Source organism: Buteo buteo, chromosome 17 (assembly GCF_964188355.1).
Source record: "Buteo buteo chromosome 17, bButBut1.hap1.1, whole genome shotgun sequence".
In the NCBI taxonomy this organism is placed as follows: Eukaryota; Metazoa; Chordata; class Aves; order Accipitriformes; family Accipitridae; genus Buteo; species Buteo buteo.
Genome location: NC_134187.1, coordinates 8,509,572 through 8,530,281, shown reverse-complemented (window position 1 = coordinate 8,530,281; position 20,710 = coordinate 8,509,572). Strand labels below are relative to the sequence as shown.

Genomic DNA, 20,710 nt, shown 5'->3' with positions numbered 1-20,710 from the left:
CTTAGCTTTACTTAGATCCTGATTCTACATATGGATACATACATAGAAGAAGAATTTCATTTCAGAACTGTAAATATTCATGTGTCTTTCCCACAGCAAGTGCATCTCAGAAGGAAAGAAGAAAAGTTCCTAAAAATTGAAAGACACATTAAAAAACAAGCAGAACCATTTCATAGCTACTGCATACACATAGTAAGGTTACATGTTAATGCACAGTTAAGGATCTTTTCCAGTGGAAGCACAGCTCTCCCGATCAGGACCCCTTCATACAGAAACGCAGGACGTCTCCAGTAGAAATCCTGGATTCTCTTAAATTAAATCATTCCCCTTTTTAGTACTTGCGCCATCCTCCCCCCTTTCAACTGACAGCCTCTGGCGTTAGACCACAATCACTGTCCTGCAAAGAAATAATTCCAGTATTGACATTTACAACTTTACATAAATATACCCTAATAAAGATGTATGGGTGAAGTGTGGCAGGTAAATAAAGGTGACAACATAATGGTGCACACACTATTTGAAGTATAAAGGGAGAAAAAAAACTTCATACCGGCTCTTGATAAGATTAAACATCCTCCTCTTAAGGAAGGAAGTGAACCAGAACTGATCGGAGCTGGAGTCAGAGGAGTTTCGGAGCGCTGCGTGTCTGTGAGGAGGGTCATTCCAGTTCTTTTGAAAATCGATTACATTCCCCAGCTACCTACTGTTATATTGCACCAGGATATTATTGTACAGTCTTGCTACACAGCCCTCCATTATAGAGCCGCTCTATTGGCATTTCAATGTTCAATGAAGGCTAGAATTGCCACAGAGGTTTCAATTAAAGAAAATTCAAGATGAAAATGGAGAAAGAAAAAAAAAAAGAAAAAGATTGGGTTGAAAGTTTCCAGCAAAGGTATTTATGGCTGTCTGTCACCCTCTTTTTCTTCCTCCTCTCTCCTGAAGGGTAGTCTAAAGCATCCATTTAAACAGACGTGTTTTGCAGAGTTCTTGGGAGGAACACAAATGGCATTGTTCCAGTGGTGTAGTGATAAATAAAAAATAGATATCCTTACCTGTTTGGTATAAACTCAATATTGCCCAAGTTAGAAGGGGGTAAACTACATTTACCTGTATTCACCCTTGGCTGCATCACTGCAGGATGCTACTAGGACATATCAAAAGCAGTTATTCAGTCCATAGCAGGCTGTAATCACTATTTTTCCTAACTCCTAGTCTGGTTAAAACACCCTGTGGTACCCACCACAACCACACAGGACTCCATATACCCTTATCTATACTGAACAGCCCAGCAGAATGGGTTTTTACCCATTACTTTATGCACATCAACATACAAAAACAGAGCACTCCCTGCATTAGCAGGGAAAACACAACTGCTTACAAAATGTGGCTTATGTTTGCCTCCACTAAGGTTTGATTTTTAATGTTTTATCTTTTGTATTAATGGTCTGAACAAATTGGGTTAATTGTTTTGTTGGCTGTAACAGACCTTATATTTGAGTTCAAGATTAACGTTGCAGCCAGTTTCCAAGGTGATGGCCATTTAAGTATTGTTTATGTAGAAGTGATTAACTAAATGCCAAAAAATCCTAGCTAAAAGTTGAAAACAAGGAGGGTGTGTAAAAAGCTAAACGAAGAATTCAGGCGAGCATGTGAGGTCCTGTCTATAAGGGGGTTTAATTCCCTTCAACAATTTTATGTCAAGAATATGCTGTTTACAATGAGTTTACAAATCCTTAATTGCACTTTCACCCTTCAGTTACATTCTTTAAAACTTTGCACAAGACACGTCTGGAATAAGAGGCTATCATGGAGGGCAACAGCCACATTTGAGAGGGTTTTTTTTCATGCACAGGTCTCTAATCCTTATTTTTACATCTTGCTTGCATTTCACAATAGCAACCAGGCACTCCAGGCAGTGTTTTCAGGGCAATTACTACAATTCTTGGGTGGTCACTCTGCATTAGATTTCATGCCTTATAAAACAACATGAGGTGTGCTATAATGACTCAGAAATATACAGCCTTTCATGTCCTATTGCTTAATTAAGGAGGGTGTTTTGCAGTACAGATATTATTGCTAGTCTGTGGGTTTTAATTTTACTACACAGTAAAAGCACCCTAATTCATACCAGTAACGGGCAAACCTGCAAATTAGTGCATTTTCTGAATTAGAAAATAAGTGAATAAACTGCAGAAAGAAAATCTAAATGTGAACACTGCAATATTAAAGCAAATGTGCTCATTTATCCTGGGAAATATAGCCGAGTCTCATTCTGGTGATATTTGATAGTGTAACACCTTGGATATTTTAAAACGTAATGAGACTTCAGACCCCAGCCCTACAATGAGCTCCCTGTGTGCGGACTCCTGCGCAAACACGGATTTCAGCAAGGCCTCCCAGGAGAGCTATCTGAGCATCACTTGTGGCAGTACCGAGAACGGGGTAACAAGATACTGGAAGGACTCGTTGAGACAGCAGGGTTTTGTGGCAATTATCATTTCTGTGAGGTGGTGAAATAAAAGCCAGTGATCTTCCAGTGACTTTTACATTAGCATAAATACTGTAACTTTTAAAGCTATGCTTGATTTTTTGAGAGACACTGATAAGTAGATAAGTCGCAAAATTTGACCTACTTGAATAAATATCTATAATCTGACCAACAGTGTGCTGTGATCTCCATTTCTCTCTCTCTTTTTTATAAACCCACTGGCCTTTTTGCTGGGATATGTAAAATGGCCAGCTGCACAGACAACGGCTCATGGAGTATGTGCACTCACTCTGCCCATCTCCCTTTCTCCCTGTACCAGAAGTTAATAAAACCGTTGGCCCCAACCCTCACCCCAAATTATTTTGACACCAGCGATTCTCCACATGTAGACAATGAAAAGCACAATTTCTAATAAAAGCCAGCCATGCTGATGCTCTGGGTTCAAAGCCTGGTGTTTCAAGGCCATGGGGCAGCACGTAATGAGTACAGGGATTTGTAGAGGATTCTCCAACAAGATCCCAATGACCTCTTCTAGCACAACAGTCCCTGCTGAAGGAGCTGTTATCTCCAGTTTGCTCCATCACCCTCCACCAGCCTTGTCAAGGCAGCTCTGCCGGCCTCTCCCCTCATGCGAATACACCTAACCAACAGCACTTCGCATGGGCTGGAGGAGATGAGCAACAACTGCCTATTTAAGCTGTTTAAGCCAAGCTTTGGTCAAGCTGGCCAAAAGAGATTATTGGTCAAGTTGGCCAGATGAGGTTATTGCCCAAGTTGGCCAAAACACCTTTCCACCAAGGCTCTGCACAGCTTTTGTTGACTCACTCCAGCAGCATGCTCCAAGAGCTCAGCCAGGATTGTAGGTTTTGTCCTGCCTTTGGAGAGTTTCAGCTCGCCAAACTCCCATCTGCACCTGGCTAGCAATCATTAATGCCTAATTATTGTCCCTAGTCCGGTGGAGGTACATCTAGTCAGCAAAGAGCTAATTGCCTGTCTACTGGAGAAGTTCATGGGGTCATCTTCACAGGTTCAGACAGAAATCCTAAATCATCCATAGACAGATTGCCCAAGCCAACACAACGGTGCTTCCACAGTTGCCTGGTTCACAGTGTTTTGCTGCTTCTTTCCGAGCAAATCATGCTAGTCCTATGCTAGTAGTGCTCTAACCTGCACTGGCTATTTGTGGGCATAAAACTGTTATTCCATGGAGAGGAAGGGAATTTGTGACCTGTCTGGGAGCCAAGTTTCATCCTAGGTTCATGAAGAAGAAGTATGTGATGTCCCTCCTGAAAGTGAAGAAACACTGTACTCATGCTACAGGAATTACTCAGTGCTCTTCAGTCTGAGACCTGACTAGTTGTGACCATGAGCCCCCAAATTACTAAATAGTTTTGAAAGCTACTTTGGGTCTATGACCCACAGAAGCAGTGATCTTAACAGCCTGCCTACAGTGCAGCATGGGGAAGTATTTCCTTCTATTGACTTAAAATTTATATGCAACCTACTTCAATGAAGCACACTTATTTTTCTCTTCCCGTGGGAAACAGTGGGGGAAAAAAAAGAAATGGCTGCTCCAGTTTTATTTATGTTCTCTGTAATCATAAATATCTGCATTCAGTCTCCCTCGTACAAGCAAAACAATCCAACACTGCAATCTCTTGTGCCAGGCCCACTTCTGCACTCATTGTAGTCAGTGGCCAAAATTCATATGGATTTCAGAGGGAACAAGAGTAGGCTCTGTATATAAGCTCTCCTTATACATCTCGCCATCTGTGCTGAAGTAAACAAAAAAAGCCATATTAAAACCAAGCTCAGCTGGAAACAGAAGGAGAGAAGGAAATACCAGCAGTAGCTAAATATAAAGCAATAAACAGTTTTAAAAGGTGTTACAAATAATGGATGGCTTTTTAAAAAAAGTTACAGTTGCACTATAGATGACTTTCTTAAACAGGCCCATGTTGAGGCTCTTCCTTTAGTGAGTATTGTGTTTATTAATATAATGTATAAAATAATCTATAATATTCATTAACAGTATAGACAGTAATATAAAATATTTTAAATTATTGATAATTTTTCACTCCTGCAAGGAGAAAGATTTCTTCATTACAACTCCAGCCTGTTATGGGCTGTGTGCATGCTCAAATTTGCACAGTTTCATTTAACAGAGAACCATACAAGCCCTGGGATTTATCCCTAAAGATTTTGCTCAGGAGTAACAGGGTGAGGCTCTCGTTCTACAAAATACGGTGGCGTGGTGCAGGCTTCAAATCAGAAAAGTACCCCTGTTTAGGAAAATATACCTAAGACAAGAAGCCTTAGGCATGTGCTTATGTGCTCCCTTGAATCAGCCTGATTGCTGTAAGTATTTTCCCTGAGGCAGAGATAAGGTTTACAGACACAGGTCCCAAATTTGGGCCAGCCCAAAGATAATTTAAATGCACCTCTTTCCTCTCCTTCTTTTCGCTACTAAAAGAGCCGGGTTTGCAGCACATCTTATTCCTATCTGCCTTTATTAGGCTTTTTATAAATGTGGAAGAAAAAAAAAAAATTCAGCATCCCAGACGTCGTCTTGGGTTTAAGATCTTAACAAATGAGGACACAGCTGGGCTACTTGGTCTGTGGATTTGCTAGCTGCAGGATTAAGTCCAGCTGAGCTGAAGTTTATAAACCAAGTTATTGACTTTAAAAATTCTCATACCGCTTATCAAAACACACCACATTGAAAGTACACCCTTCCCAGAATCAAATGTGGTAAAGCTTTCTCAATTATAGGCAGCCTCTCCCCATACAGCCGCCCTCACCGTAACCCTACTAGTCTCCTGCATCTACTTTATTTCAAGACTCACTCTCAAGTCGCTCTAAAAAATAGCCTTTTCTATCTTCTATCCCAAATAAGCAGGGTCTAGGCAGCAAAAGGTTGGTTGCATATAGCACAGCACTGAGACGGGAAACAAATAGTGCCACACCGGGCATCATCCTCCCCCGGCAAAGTCCAGGCTGCCATTAGGTGCTACTCGCCTAAAAGGATTTGTTTCTAGTCTGAAGTTAGCACGGAGCCTTTGTACATTGCTTTTCACTAAAGGTCTGATCCAGCTGCCATTAAAATCAATGAAAAGGCTCCCATTGACTTCAAAGGAATCGAGATATACCGTGTATTGCAGTAGATGAAAAATACCAAAGGAAAAGAAAACCCCTGTCTTTTAGTATATACTTTTGATTTGTGTATACTCTTCATCATAACAATGTTCTGAGGGAAAGAGACTGGAAAATTTTCCAAGTCTGTCAATGCTGAAAACTAAAAAAAAAATGAAAGTTTTTGACAAAACAGACACTTTCCCATTTATTTCAAAATGTATTTTTTCTGTCAAAAATTGTTTTCAATAGCAAATATGTGACTAGTTTGAATTCTAAACTACCAATAGAGCCAGGAAAGAATTTTAAAATAGATAATCTTCAGAGGCATACACATTCTTTCAGCCCACTTATTCGTCAGTCACCAGACTTCCAGCGCCACATTTCTGTGACTTTGGAGCCTTAAAAAAAAAAAAAAAAGGTCAGATATTAGTGCTTTTATTGCCTGCGTCTATAGGGAGGATCCCAGCGCCTGCCTCTCAGCCCAGTGTTCTGTGACAGACATAAGGTGGGATAACACATATAAGAAAGAGAAGGATTTATTAGAGTACAGAAGAAGGCTGGGCTAGAAATCCAGCTATGAAGCTTTATAGATGCATATATTTAAAACACCTTTCAGCAGCTTTATATACCATTACAGTTATTGGATTTTTCATCTTTGACTTAGATATGAATTATTTAATTAGAAACTTCAATACCTGCGTAACTTTGAAACCCTTCCGCTATTATTCTTATTCAAAAAAAATATTTGCACCTAAGAGAATTTCCCAGCAGTCAAAACTTTTATTGAAAGCAGTAGTACCACTGAGGTAGGCTAGGTTATTCAGGTAATTTGGATCAGGCCACACTTTGGTTCAGATTACATCTGGCTTTCCTTGAATGTAGTGACTCAACATTTGGTTATCGTTTAGTGAATATGGTTTTCTACCAAATTATTCCCTCTGGATTCTCTGGAATCCAACAGAAAACATCTTGAAAGCATCCAGACTCTGTTTTTTTAAAAACACTCATTTTAATTAATTCTCTGGTTTTAAAATAGTTTATAATTCAGTATCTTCAGCAGGTCTTGCTTTTTTTTCCCCCCCAGTAGACTACTTTGAAGGAATCACAAGCTGCTGAAACTCTATGCAGGGCATTTGTCCGTTATGGAAAGGAGATCACAAAAGCATTTCACATCCTGCTGTTCAGAGTACGAACAAGTCTGTCTCTGCCTCACATGGTAGGGTCACGTGTGTGGTGGGTTCAGAGAAGAATGATGGGGAAAATACTCTGTATATCAGATGCAATTATATGATACATATAATCAACTGCAAAAAAGTAACTTACCTAAGGGATCCCTGGTGACCTGCTCATGGAGCGGCTCCATCCAAGGAATTCCCATCCACAGCAGGGTTCTGCAGATGAAGGACGTGGGCAACACAACACGCTGGGTCCGTCCTCTGGGGTTAACCCCTCACATACCCGGGGAACGGCACGCGGGACAGCATCCTTCCGAGGCACCCCAACACGGGCGCTGTGGGCTTCTGCTAAAAATCCTGACGTGCCGTTAGCAGAAGTGACTCGTTCCTTAAACAAAAATAAAGGTCATTCAAATCAGTAAAAGGCAAAGCAGGATGTGCCTCTAAGCAATTTATGTGCATTACATTTAATTGCCAGGCAGCTGTTTTGCCATCCTACAACTGCACCATATCTGGTGTTTTAGGAGCGTGGTGACCATTCACAAAGAGCAGCAATTTATGTAGTTACTGGAAAGTAATGAGGGTGTTACAGGCATGGACAGGCTGGTTCATAAAGCTGCTCTAAGGGAAGATACACCTTTTTACTCCATAAAAGCAGAGAAGTCGCAGGCTCCTGCTGCCGCCCCCGCCTCGCGCAGACAGCACCGGCACACGGGATGCTGCCGGGAAGGCAACACGCACACCTGGGGCACACGTGAAGTTCCTCCCTTGCAACCACCATCCCACCGTCTGTGCTCAGAAGACCGCTTAGAGCTCAGGGACCCGATACAGGTCTGCAGGATTCACTGTCTGCGCTCGGATCGATCACGCATTTCACAGCTGACCTTCTCACTGTCCTCCTCGTGTGGGCACGGATGGCGTGAAATCACCATCGGAATATTCTGCACTGAAAGGCACTGGTTCGTAAAACATTTTTATCGGTAGCTATCAAAATATTACCGCGAGCTGGCATAAAGCGTGCTGGGCATTTAAGATTTGGCATCATTTAATGTATGATTTTTTTTTTCTTTTTTTTCCTAGAGAGGAAGACCCCCATTTTATGGAAATGTATCCAGCTTGACACCAGCCGGAAAACCCCCCGAAGGTTTGGGTGAAGGACTGAACAGCTCGAGGCCGCAGCTCCTGCAATTCACAGGACAGCAGCCCCTGACACCGGGCAGGGAGGGAAGCGCTGCATTAAAAGGAAAAACAATGATAAGCCTGTTTGATTTGGTCGTGATAAATAATGAAAGTGAATCACAAGGACAAGAGAACACAGTAGTTTTCACTGGCCCGAATGTCAAAATGTTTCCTCTTCCCTCTCCTTCATGTCCGAGAGAGCATCGCCATTACCACCTTGCCTTTATCAGCACCGCTACCCTGAGAAACGCAGAAGCTGGAAGCGATTAATTTTGGGACTCCAGCCCTGGACACGCTAACCCGCGTGCCTAACTCCACATGAGTAGCTGAAGACCAAGGGATTACTCCTGGAAGTCAAGTGAAGCATGTGTGTGTTTCTGGCTGAGGGTTTCTGACACGAAGGAGTCCCAGCTCCCCAGGATGCAAGGATTAGGTTTTTATCCCTAGTGCCTAACAAGATATTGCTCTTTAAAACAGTCATTGGTGCACAGGAATAGGAAATATAAATGCCATTTCCAAGAGAGATGAAAATGTTTTCAGTGTAGTAACAAATATCCTGAAACAGTCTGCACTGGTGAGTGAACAGCGGATTACATTTAAATTCAACATTCTTAATGTACATTTCTAATCTTAAATTTCTAAAAAGATTAGCCATTTACAGGCTGAATAACAGCTTCTGCACTCATTCCAGCTAGTATAAAAATCATAAAGGTTAGCAAACTGTGTGGATCAGAATATAAACTAATCGGCATCTGGGATTAGGAAGAAATCTCCTCCAATTCAGTGGTAAAGGCTTCCTCAAATACTGAATGGAGCCCATTATTCTGTTTGGCTGTTAATAACTCAGGTGACATTTGCCATATGCCATCAAAGAGCCTAGGGTCAACACGAATTTTAGCTCTGTTAAGGCCTGCAGATTCAGCCTCAAATTGTGAGTCCACGATTCAATAGCAAGTTGAACGTTCCCATTTTTAAACAGTTTTTGAAAGCGGTGGGGATTATTTGGGAATCATGTGATGCCAGGGTGCAAAGGAAGAAGCCATGGAGGGGTGGAATAGAATAGAAACAAGATTTTGACATAGGACAAATACCAAAGTAGGTGATCTTTTTTACTTCGGGAACTGTGCTGAAGTTGTCTTTTTAAACTGGAATCACTGTGTGTCTCCAATCCAATCACATTCAAAGCAGTTATTCTACTATGTCCCTAGATGCATTTCCACAGTAATTTAGGTATGTTATTCATATGCTGAGTTTTCTACAGAAAGGGAAATAAACTGGAGGATTTTTTTTCCATAGTTAAAACAAAGTACAGTGAAGCTTTGACCTTAAAGTAAGGATAAGACTCAACATGTTCCCCACCGTTTTTTCCAGAATAAGGCTTGACAGCCTTATACAGGCAGAATTAAGCCTCAGTCCCTTATGTTTCAAAACCTCTAGAAAAGTCACACCTTGTGCAAGAGCGGATCTTCAAGATCATTTCAGCACCTCTTGCTGGAGGGGCCATCTGTCCCACCGAGAATTAATGAGATGTTTTTAGGGATGGTGGCAGTCCTTGCCCAGAAGAGCTCCACGAAACTGCTTTTTCTAGAGCTGCCAAGGGTCCCAGCTGGGAACAACCCTCACCCCCCGATGTCTCTTGCTGCAGTGTCTGCACCCACGTGCCTGCAGTGCAGACCTGCTGCCTCGCCTGCACCTCCGGACAGCCTGCGCCGTCCTTGCGGAGCGCTGGTGGAAAGGTTATAGAATCGTAGAAGGGTTTGGGTTGGAAAGGACCTTAAGGATCACCTAGTTCCAACCCCCTGCCATGGGCAGGGACACCTTCCACTAGACCAGGTTGCTCAAAGCCCCATCCAGCCTGGCCTTGAACACTGCCAGGGATGGGGCAGCCACAGCTTGGTTGAGGAGTTACATTTTCCCCAGCAGAATCCAACTACCAAAAGCTTTGCCCAGGTCTACAATTACCATCTAAAACCAGAAGTTCATCTGTGCCCTACCTGGCAGGGGCCAAGGGAGGATGTCTAGGGAAGAATGTAAAACGTGGAGATTATGTGGCGATACCTTGCTAGCATGTGTTCCCTGACTCCAGCTAATTATAACATACGGATTTCTTAAGCCGGCGCTGGTGCCTCTGTGTTTAGCAGCTCTCCATAGACATTTTTCCTTTGGGAAGTCATCTGAGCCCTTTCTGAACCCACATAAACTTCTGGCATTCAGACCACTCGGTTTTGCGAATGTCCTGTATCGAGAAGTTGTCCAGTACAAATTATGAGCAGAACAACTCCCTCAGGCTGTTTTGAAGCCGGTGCCTGCTATTTGCCTGTGCTGGCCTTAAGTCCAGAGGTGATGCTGTCACACGCCTGGAAACCCTGCCAATCATGACGCCTGACAGAGCAGCCAAACGCGCTCCACTTCCAGGAATATGAGAGGTTATTATGGTTATTTCTTAACGCCGAGTGAGGGTCTGCAAGCCTACAGCGCCAGTACTATGTGAAATAAAGGGTTCCCAGAGGTTCCTCCTTGGGCTCCAGCCAGCAAACACCTGCTCACACACAAAACTCTCCATTCAAGCCAGAGGGATGATACCTGTGAGCAGAGTCACCCTCACGATGTTACCTGTCTGGTTTCCCAACTGGGAGAAAACATGTTCCAAGCTGCGCTGAGTGACTGATGCGCTCTGTGCTAATATTTGTTTCACAGGTCGTAAATCTGCTTCGCTCACGTGGTTCTGGGGTAACCATAAAACAACTGCTGAAGGTGGAAACTGCAAGAATTTCAGCCACCACCGATGTGTGATAACTCACTGTAGTTTGAATATCTTATGCGTTACTAAATCAAAACTTAAAGGCAACTTTTAAAAGACACTAATATGATTTCTGAGCCTCTGAATACCTTCCAGATCTATCCTTTGAGCACTGAAAATTTTTAGCCATAATATATACAAGCCTGATGCTGTAAAATACTAAAAGCCCTGGACTGTAGTTACCAATTAACGTGGAGGGTTTTCTGCCTGGGCTTTACATCTCCATGCTCGCATTGCCAGAAATTAAGGTAGGTGTTCACAAAAATCATTAGGATGACTTCTGAAAATCATTAAGATAAGTAACATAAAAGGCAAAGTCCTTGTAGAAAATCACATAATATTAGAGAAGTAAAAAGACAGTTCTATAATAAACACTCACTCTAAAACAGTGTGACTAGTAAAAAACCAGCTTTTCAAGACAGAAGGAAACTTAACATCTCCCAAAATACCCAGGCATAGCACAAGATACAAGGAAATATACTTTGCAGAAATATTACTGCCTCTTCTTTGAGGAGTATGACGGAGAACTCTCAGATTCTGCGATTCTGTCCAGCCGCAATACACAGGGACCGTAAGGGAAAACACAACAGAGAGGACTAGTTGTTGGGAACACTCACGTGCTTAACTTATTTGTGTGTGATCCCCTGGAATACATCCATTTCCCCAACATTCAAATACAAAGGGTTTTAAGATGAAGAAAACTTGCATCCAAGTAATGGAAGGAGGGTATTCTCTTCCTCTCTGAAAAGGCTACAGGATTTATTGCATTGCATTGTGCCATTTCAAAATGGTTGTAAAAGTCTGTCCTTAGGCATAAAATCTGCTCACTTACTTTGTAGCAGTGCATCAGCTAATGAGCTCTTATTTGCCTTTCCAAATTAAAGTACTTGATACAGGTAGGAGGAATTTTGCAGTGGTGGGTTAAAAGTAATAGACTAAAAAAAGCACATTAAGCAACTTTTCTAGTCTGTTCTAATTCAAAGGTACCTTACTGTTCTTCTAACACAGAAGTACTAAACTCACACATCAAGTAAAAGTTGCTGGCAAACTCAGACGAAAGGTGCCCTTTTCTTTCACTGTCAGGGAGCAGCGATGCTGCCGTTTCCCTCCGCCTCCAGTGGCTATGTCATCTCTGAGGTCAGTTTTCTGCTTCTTGAACATGACTTGGCTGTTTATGAAACGTGAAATCAGCACCAACAATCGGTAGCAACTTCAAGAAAGAAGCCTTGGGCTAACAAATAATAAAAAAAAATTCCTCATTTTTGCCCACAACGAGAAAAATCTACAGAGCCGCCACCTAAGGGCTTTCATTGCCTTCGGCACAGAAGGAATCCACATTTATAGAGTGCAGCCTAAACATTTTCACTCACTGAGCTCATCATTTATTTCGGTGGCAGACATCCCTATGTGAGACAACCTTGCCAGTCATCAATCCCTCTTTAGATTAAACATGAAAGGGGGTCTATCCTCCCATTAGCACAGGGGAGATGTACTAATATGGCCCAAATTAATGTCCTAATCATTCCTTGACAGAATAGAATTTAAAATAATCCAACTCTATCACTCCAAAATCATACAGTCTGAGTCTGATCATTTGAAAATTGGTGTTGGTCATCAGGGATCTCAGATTTCAGCTGAATTATTCAGAGTATCGGGCACAACCACACAAATTACGCTGGGGCAGAGGGGAAGGGGAATGAAAGGGGGAAATCAGGGAACCTAGGTGAAAATCTAAACACAAGGCAGTTCAGCCAAACCCCGACTTCTTCCCAGTTATTTAGTTACAGAACAGCATTTTCCTCCAAGAGAGCGCTTGCAGAAAACACCATCTTTGCGCATACTTGCTTGAATACACATTCGTATGGGTTTTCATTCTTAGTGTTTACTGGGGCCCTGGTTACATTCTCCAGCCAATTTACTCATATAATGTGTTTTTTTCTCCCTCTGGCTACCGTGAAACAAAGCTTCAAAAGGGATAGGCAGGAGAAAAATTCCTCTCACTAATGTTCTTCTCTCCTAAATACTGAGGAATTCTACTTCCCTGGCACCATTCTCACTATTTACACGTGCATAGCTGTGTACATACCCCAGCTTACTAACCCATGTTCCGCACAAGGGATATAACTGAATAGGGTTATTCATAACCAAACTCTCATACAGCTCGGCCAGTGCCAGGATTTTAGTCTATGCTCAAGGGGCTGTGATTAGTCTGAGAGAACATTATGAAAATCAACCTGGCTAATTATTACTCCAAATAACTGGGAAAGGAATGCAATAGATTCTCCAGGAAAAACTATAAGAGAATCAAGATTTGGGTGTTTGCATTTGTTTGTTTGTAAATGTTCTCATTAGCTCATCCGTAAGATTTACACTCCATGCAAGAATTACCAGGGGAATTTCTATAGACTGTTCAATGAAAGAGGGCAGATAGATCATCACATCATTTTGTACCCTTTTGGATACAAAAGCCTCTGAATTTCCAAATGCCAGAATTTTGTGCAGAATATTCATCACGATATTGTTAATCATATCCTTATTGACTATACAGACCATTTATAGAAAGTTTCACAGAATTTAAAAACAGAGCTGAGAGCCTGATCTCCTATATATCTCAAAGCAATATGTTTTATCCCTATTTTAAACCCCAAAATTAAATCACAGCAGTTTAGTCCTTGGGAGAGTAGATGTATGTATGTATGTATAAAAGGAAACGAACCTGTCACTAATCTCAAGACCTCTGCAAAAAACCAAATGGACTAAATGAGAAACATCTAGATGATCCCAGGGTGCACATTGTTCCTGATGTACTGGAGAAGCTGTGTAACCTTCAAGACCCCTGCCAATCTGACACTAGGCGAAAGTCCTAATCAATTTAACTATTGGAGTTAGTTTGACCATAAATATGAAAGGACAATACAGCACCAAGGCACCTACGATCAGGGAAGGGTGGGTCTGCACCAGTGCAAACACTGGCAAAAAGCCATCCAAGGCCTCACCTCCAGCCACCCGTTCATCTCCGACGCTCCAGGGGAATGCAGAAAAATGAAACAACTCCCAAATAACGAAGATATATGTGACCAATTTCATCCAAGAGAAAAAATAAATCCTTCCTGACAGTCTGCAAGACCTCACCAAAGCCATGAAACAAGAGAATGATTATTTGATAATTATTCTCTTTTGAAACTGCAAGTGTTACGAGGATGCTGAGAGCAACACCGGCACTGCTGGTCCCCGGAGCCTCACGAGGGACCGAGGAACAGGAGGAATAACAGGTTCTCAGACTGCGAGACAAGGAACTGCCACCAACCTCCCGACAAAGCTCCCACTCACACATGCACAGAAAGATGTACAGATTTCTCCACAAAGCGGATGAAAGCATGTATTTAAAAATACATATTTAACGTCCTCTTAAACATCCCTACCTGTGACAGCTTTTACAGGACAAACAGTTTTATTATTTAGGGCTCTGTGGGATAGGAAATCATGTCTTCTTTTAAGGGTGGATTTGTCTAACTTAAGCTTGCAACCACTGGGTCCTGTAATGCCTTTGTCAGGTAGATAAAGTGCCTACTCGCTCTTGGATATCTTTTTCATGGGTCAGTACCTACCTGCGGTGACCAAGTCACTTCTCAGCTTCTTCCCTGATGAGCTAAATAAGTTGAGCTGCTTATGCCTCATGTTGTCACGCTTGTTTTCTGAATCCTTTTTCATACCTTTCCTTTGAACTTACCTTACTATTTCCACAGTGCTTTTGAACTGTGAACACCAAAACTGGACACGGTTCCTAACAGTAGCCTTACCACTGTTGTTCATGTGGGCAACATCAAATCCTCTTATCTGCTTGATATTACTCTTTTTTACATCTCAGGATTGCATTGGCCTTATAGCCACGGAGTTACAGTGAAATGTCATTTTGAGGTGCTTATTCAAAAAGAATCCTAAATTTTTTTCAAAGGCCTTGCTTCCCAAAAGAGAGCCTCCTGCCCTTTGTAGCCTTGTCTTCATTCTCTATTACATTGCCTTGCACCTAGCTAATAGTCAAACTTTTTTTTTTTTATTTTGACCTCTTCATTAAGCCCTTCAGGTCACTCAGCAATAATAATTTGTCCCTTTATCACTTATTCTTCCATTTGTTCACTGTTAACCTGTGCCATGTGTAAACCTGATTCTCTATCATTTCTTTGATCAGTGATGAAACCATTTGGCCTTTACTCAAAACTTGATTCCTAGAGGAATCCATTAAAAAAGAGTTTTACATAACATTCAGAGTCTGTGCAAAGCATTAAGCAAATCAAAACCAGGAGCACCACTGCCATTTTCAACCCGATTTTTATCAGGCATCAAGTATGAAGGAGGAAAACTTCTTGTTATAGTTAGAGCAACGACGCCAGCCCCTTCTGGGGTGTTGTGATGATAAACTCCCCTACGACCTACACGATACTGCAAGGACAGTCCGTCTGCCTCAAACACCCACCTCATATGCAAACTCTGGGGTAAATCAGCCCTTCTAAAATAGGTGTCTACAGGTACGTGAGACCTCTGGGTGTCTCCAGGCTCCAAGGTACGCCGGCACACCTGGCTGTACCTCGGATCCATCCCTAGGGAAGCCCCAGGTATCGACTTCCCTCTATCGAGTTTTCTATGGGTCTGAACAGACCTGCTCTGGTCAGTCTGGGCAGAAGGAAAATAAAGACTGTGGGGTGTAGCACTGTCTCCATCTCGCTCCAGACCCTAGATATGCCTCCCTGTAGAGTCAGTGGCAACTAACGCAGGTGGCAACTAAGTCTTCCGTGAGGCTTCAGCAGCACCTACTTGTCTCAGTTTCCTCTCTGTGAACCTACTTCTGGTTCTTTCCAGAGTCTGGTTTATGAGGTACTTAACATTTACAGGAAAATTCAGTATTTAATTAACCTGAATTGCATCCCAGCAATGTGCTGAGATTGTTTTGGAGGCCATCTAAATATACAGAAAAAATGTTGTATAGCTGCTTAACCAAAATCTTATAGCATAAACTTGGGTCCCTCTATTAAAGGACAGAATGGCAGCATCTCTTCTCCATGCCTAGGGTGTCAAAACACTGTTTCACTCAGAGCTGAAATGAATTATGTGGCAAGAATGGGGGGCAAGATGTATCTCCTAAAGGAAATGTGGCTGAGTCATTTATATTTTTTGTTCTCACTCTCTGTTCTAGTTATGCCACAGATGGCAGAAAATAGGAGTCAAACTAATTTAATACAGACATTCAGTTCAAAATGGCATGTATTTTAGTTTTCCCTGTATAATTATGAGGAATACGTGGAAACATAATGTTACTGTTTCAGACAAACAAATCAAATGACGCAACTCCCTCCAAAATCACCCTGGAAGTCCAATGCCTCCTGAATCCCCCCCTCATAAACCAGTGTAGTGGAGTTACCTTGACAAAACTCAAGCAACTGATGCAATGACTTCGATGGCGATGGAAATGCCTCTCCGTGTGACTGAGCGGGACTACAGGCCACTGGAAATGAAGTTGTTAACAAAATCTTCATAAACTTTCAAAAAGTCCCAAGAAAAACCTGCCTTTTCTGCTATCCCCAACCATTAGAGATTTTCACATAATTCAAGACAGAGCTCTAGACTCTGCCAATATAATGAAATAGATCTTACTTTTATTATTGCCCATCAGAAATCAAAATCATGACTCCAGCAGAACCCACTTCTGTCTTCTGGGGGAAGTTTTAGAAAATGGTTCTGTCATAGCTAAGAGAAATCAACTCAATATACTGCTTGCTCTTAGAGGATCAGACTCTTCTCATTCCCTTGACAACTCAGGGACAAGGAAGTTTCGGCTCACACACGGAAACTCACACAAATATTTATTTCGCCAGTTCCAAGCAAATGACTTCATAACCTTTGCCCGCAGAGACATGCAGGTACCTGCAAACAGTTTGTTGTCAGATTAAAATGCCAAATGCCTGAGGAACCCAGGGATATGTAAAGTCTGGGAGGTAGAATATAATTTTCTCGTGGAAAAATGGTCCGATATTCACGAGATTAATATCTTCCTCATCTCTTGGTAAAAAATGTTTACTCCCTCTATAGGTTATCAACGAAACAGTGGCCATCTGACACTCCTCTTCCTGTCTGATGATTAATTCATTTCACAGGAGTAGTTGCCTGCCTTGATGACTACCCTACAAACGACGTGGAGGTGTACATGGTTTGGGATGCATGAAGTAGACAGAGGGTCCCTTTCTAACCAGTTCCCAGTGACAGGACACTGTACCTGCCGGCTCTGCCATCCCACCCCTGATACCAGCTTTGGTCACTCAGCAGAAGAGAGTAGGTTTGCTCGGGGAAGGAGGTTATTTCCTTAAACATGGTGTGTCCACAGAAGTCAATGATGTTTTTCACTAAATTCCACAGGTTGGCGAGTTTTAGCAGCTTTAATCCATCTTAAATTTATATTTTGGCAATTAACTCAAGCTGCACACCTGAAAATTACTTTAAAAGTCGCTTCCTGCTTCCTTTGGGGATTATCTTTCTGCTAAACACTAAGGATAATTGTAACAGGTATGTACAGAAGAATGCTAAAAGTACCAGCAAACAGTCTTTATACTGCAAATAAATCAAAATACATGACTGAAAAAACCCCGAGATATCTTCCCAATCTCCACTGACTTTTTCAGAATCCTTAAACCCTGGAAATCTACTAAATATCTATTACCATATTTTCTAGATATTCTACCATATCTATTACCATTTTCAGGCAGCAGAAAATGAAACCATTGACATTAATATCCAAGCTGTAAACCTGTAATTATGGAGATCTTCACTAGCTGAAAGCAGGAGTCAAACCTTGCAGTTAATGTTTGGGTAGCAGACATTCCTCTTTGGCTACGGCTTAGAAAAATCTCATACGACAATTCTGGAGACGAAATTTCATTACCTTTGAAATGGCTCAACCTGCATAAAAAAGTAAGAAATTTTTAGTAACGATTTAAAGAATTATATTTTAAATCCCTTAAAATAAATAAGAATTTCACTCCCTGAAGCACGTCCAAACCTAGGAGATAAGGTTTACCACCAAGTAAGTGGGAAATATTTATGGGAACCCCTTTGCAAAATCCTGGTACCCGATTACGATGTTGGTCCCTGCAATATGCGCAGCACAGCTAATCTAACGGCATTGCCATCAAATATTTTGCAGACTAAAATGAAATCTCCAATAAGATGAATAGATCTGTGTGTCTTCTAATATTTTATCAGAAGATGGACTTGATGCTCTGACAATTCAAGATGCCATTAGTTTCGATATGATCAGCAAAGACAGGGGAAGTTGCATTATTCTCATTCTAATACACGCCTTGTAACATAATGATCTATTGCTAAAAGAGGAAATCTCTTCTTTCAGTGGAGCAAGCTTTACCAGCCACCGAAGTCTTGCAGGCTATCAGCTGCCTAATCTAAAATCGGGATTCTCGCAAACAATCCTCAGCCTGTCAAGTACAACCTTGTAACAGATTCTATTAAAAAAAATCACCCACCCATCCAAATAAAACCCTCGCCACAGAGTATTTGTTTTTCTGTAAATGGACCTTTTGTTTCACTAGCATTTTAAGTATCCTTACTTTCAGCGCTATTACTTGGACATAGGCTTGCCCCCCTTAAAACACGCACTAAATGAGAGGACAGGATTTCCTGAATGCTGAGAAAGGATGTGAGTGGCAGTGCGTCATTCCCAGTGCCAGGAATAGCGTGCCAAGCACAGAAGAACTTCTCCAGACCCAGGTATTAACCTTAATTTTAAAAAAACTTGCTGCACACTGTGACTCCACTGAACCATGAGCAGGATGCCCCCAAATTATTTTTCAGCCACCTGCCCCTCTCAACAAAGCCCACCTGTAGATGCCTTTCTCTCAGAAACGGAGCAGGAAAAAGAAGGAATTAAAAAAGAATTAATAAAATGAAGCAGTTTCTTCTTGAATTACTGAAGTTACTAAACTAAGAAAAATCGAAGAGAGAAAATTAACATAGAATACTATATTTAATGTAATCGTATGCTTATTCTTCATGAATATGAAATTGTGGCTCAAATTGGGAGTTAAACGGGTTTAGATCTAGAATAAAGTTACTGAGGATCAAGAAATTCTTTGAAATTCATTACCTGTAAGTGAAATCAGAATCTGACCCTATGTCAGCATTTGTAAATCAGGTATTTAACAAAATTTGAAGGGAAATCTAAGGTCGAGATTTGAACTCTTATCTTCCTGAAGTGAAAGAGTACAAAAGTACCTTCCTAAAATGAAAACCCCAGAAAATGGTCAGTATAATAGACCTATAGAGCTTCATAGCTTAAAAGTGCTGTCCAAATATTAGCTAAATCCTTCCTATAAACCTGTGAGGCAGATAAGATGGAAGCACTTATGCTAAAAATAAATAAAACCTAGAACTGTCTCATATAACTGTAAGATTTTATTAAAAATAAACAGGGCTGGTTGGTATCCTTAACCTCAAGGTCACAAAACAAAGTACTAGGCACTAGAGGATAGCGGCAAAAGCCAGTACTCCAAAATCACTGTGTCTAATTAAGGATTCCAAAGAATCTCTGCTTTATGCTCTCTCCTGTCTCGAAGCATTCGCTGCGAGAACATTCAAATGCCACCGGGAGACTGACATGCTACTTGTTAGGTCAACAGTCCCATTGAGACTTCTTCTCATCGGCTTCGTCGGCTTCTGGGTCAACTATATATGCTGGGCAAATAACACCGCACCAGGGCAAATAACACTGAACGGGGATCTCGTGTTTAAAAGGGAGAAAACTAAGGGGGGAAAAAAAAAAAAGCTGTGTGGAAATCGGAAGAGTGTGTCGTGTGTGCGCTTGCTAAATAATTCAGATTTAAACTGTTCTGAACTTCTGACCCTCACACTCCACTGCGATGTACAGGACTGGAGGTTTCAGCGTTAACCCACGATATATGAACGACAAAAATGTATGGAGCCTTCCTGTTTCAGAGCGAGGCCATATTCTGCTAAAAGCATTCTAATATTAATGATGATGGCTGGTTTTAGAACTGTTTTAGCCCCCTGCAATAACGTATTTTCATTTGTTTGTGAGGTTGGGAAGAGAGAAAATTAAATTGCCCTTTTAACGCTGCACCCTCCTTCCTCCCAGGCATCGGGCAGCGTGTGTCCCTTTTTCAATAAAACCCTGCATTTGCCTATTTCTGCGGGTTGTGTGCTTCCCTCCCTTCCCTTTGCTTCGCTCAGCTGTCATTTGGCACAACTGCCTCACTTTCAACACGTTAGAGCACATATTTCTCCACGATGCATTTTTAACTGGCAAAGTAAGGAGAAAAGCATTTGATTAAGCTTATTTTTATGCTTACAGGAAATATAAAAGACAAAGTGTGCTATGTTTAAAACTACAGCATATGCAGCTCGTGTGCACGTCGGAAAGATCCCCACAAAGCAGCACACACCGAGATACGAGATGATACGGAACAGAGAGACAGATGCAGATTTCCACGCGTAAAATCCGTGGTGACTCCAAGCGCGATGGCTATTAAAAAAATTAAAAAATAAATAAAGGTGGGGGGGGGGAGCGAAAAAAAAAAGAGCGGTGTGGGGAGAGAATCGTACCAACCTATTCAAACACTCCCGTGGACTTCAAGAGGCTTTGGATCACGCCCCCGGAGAGCGATGATTTAATAAAGCGGGGTAATATTTCTTTTCAACTACACGCTACTTTTGAAGACAGCTGGGAGACCGATGACCTTTTCGGAAACACGCTCCCCCCCCTTCCCCACTCTCCCCCACTCCCCGCACGTCCTTGCCGCCTACCGAGGGGGAGCGCTCGGCACACACAGCTGTGCGCTCCGGGGACGGACAGACGAACGGACGGACGGAAAGCTCCGCGCCCGCGTCCCCCCCAGCCCGGGGGGGGGG

The 20,710-nt window shown here is 41.9% G+C and overlaps 1 long non-coding RNA gene across 1 annotated transcript; it reads right to left on the bottom strand.

Moving 5' to 3' along the window:
- On the bottom strand, nucleotides 1-20,709 carry LOC142041177 (uncharacterized). The gene is made up of 3 exons (XR_012653370.1): nucleotides 20,606-20,709; nucleotides 6,950-7,189; nucleotides 1-129 (listed from the first exon to the last, which is right to left on the bottom strand). It is a non-coding gene; the product is annotated as an uncharacterized LOC142041177 (long non-coding RNA).
- Nucleotide 20,710: the final 1 nt, after the last annotated feature.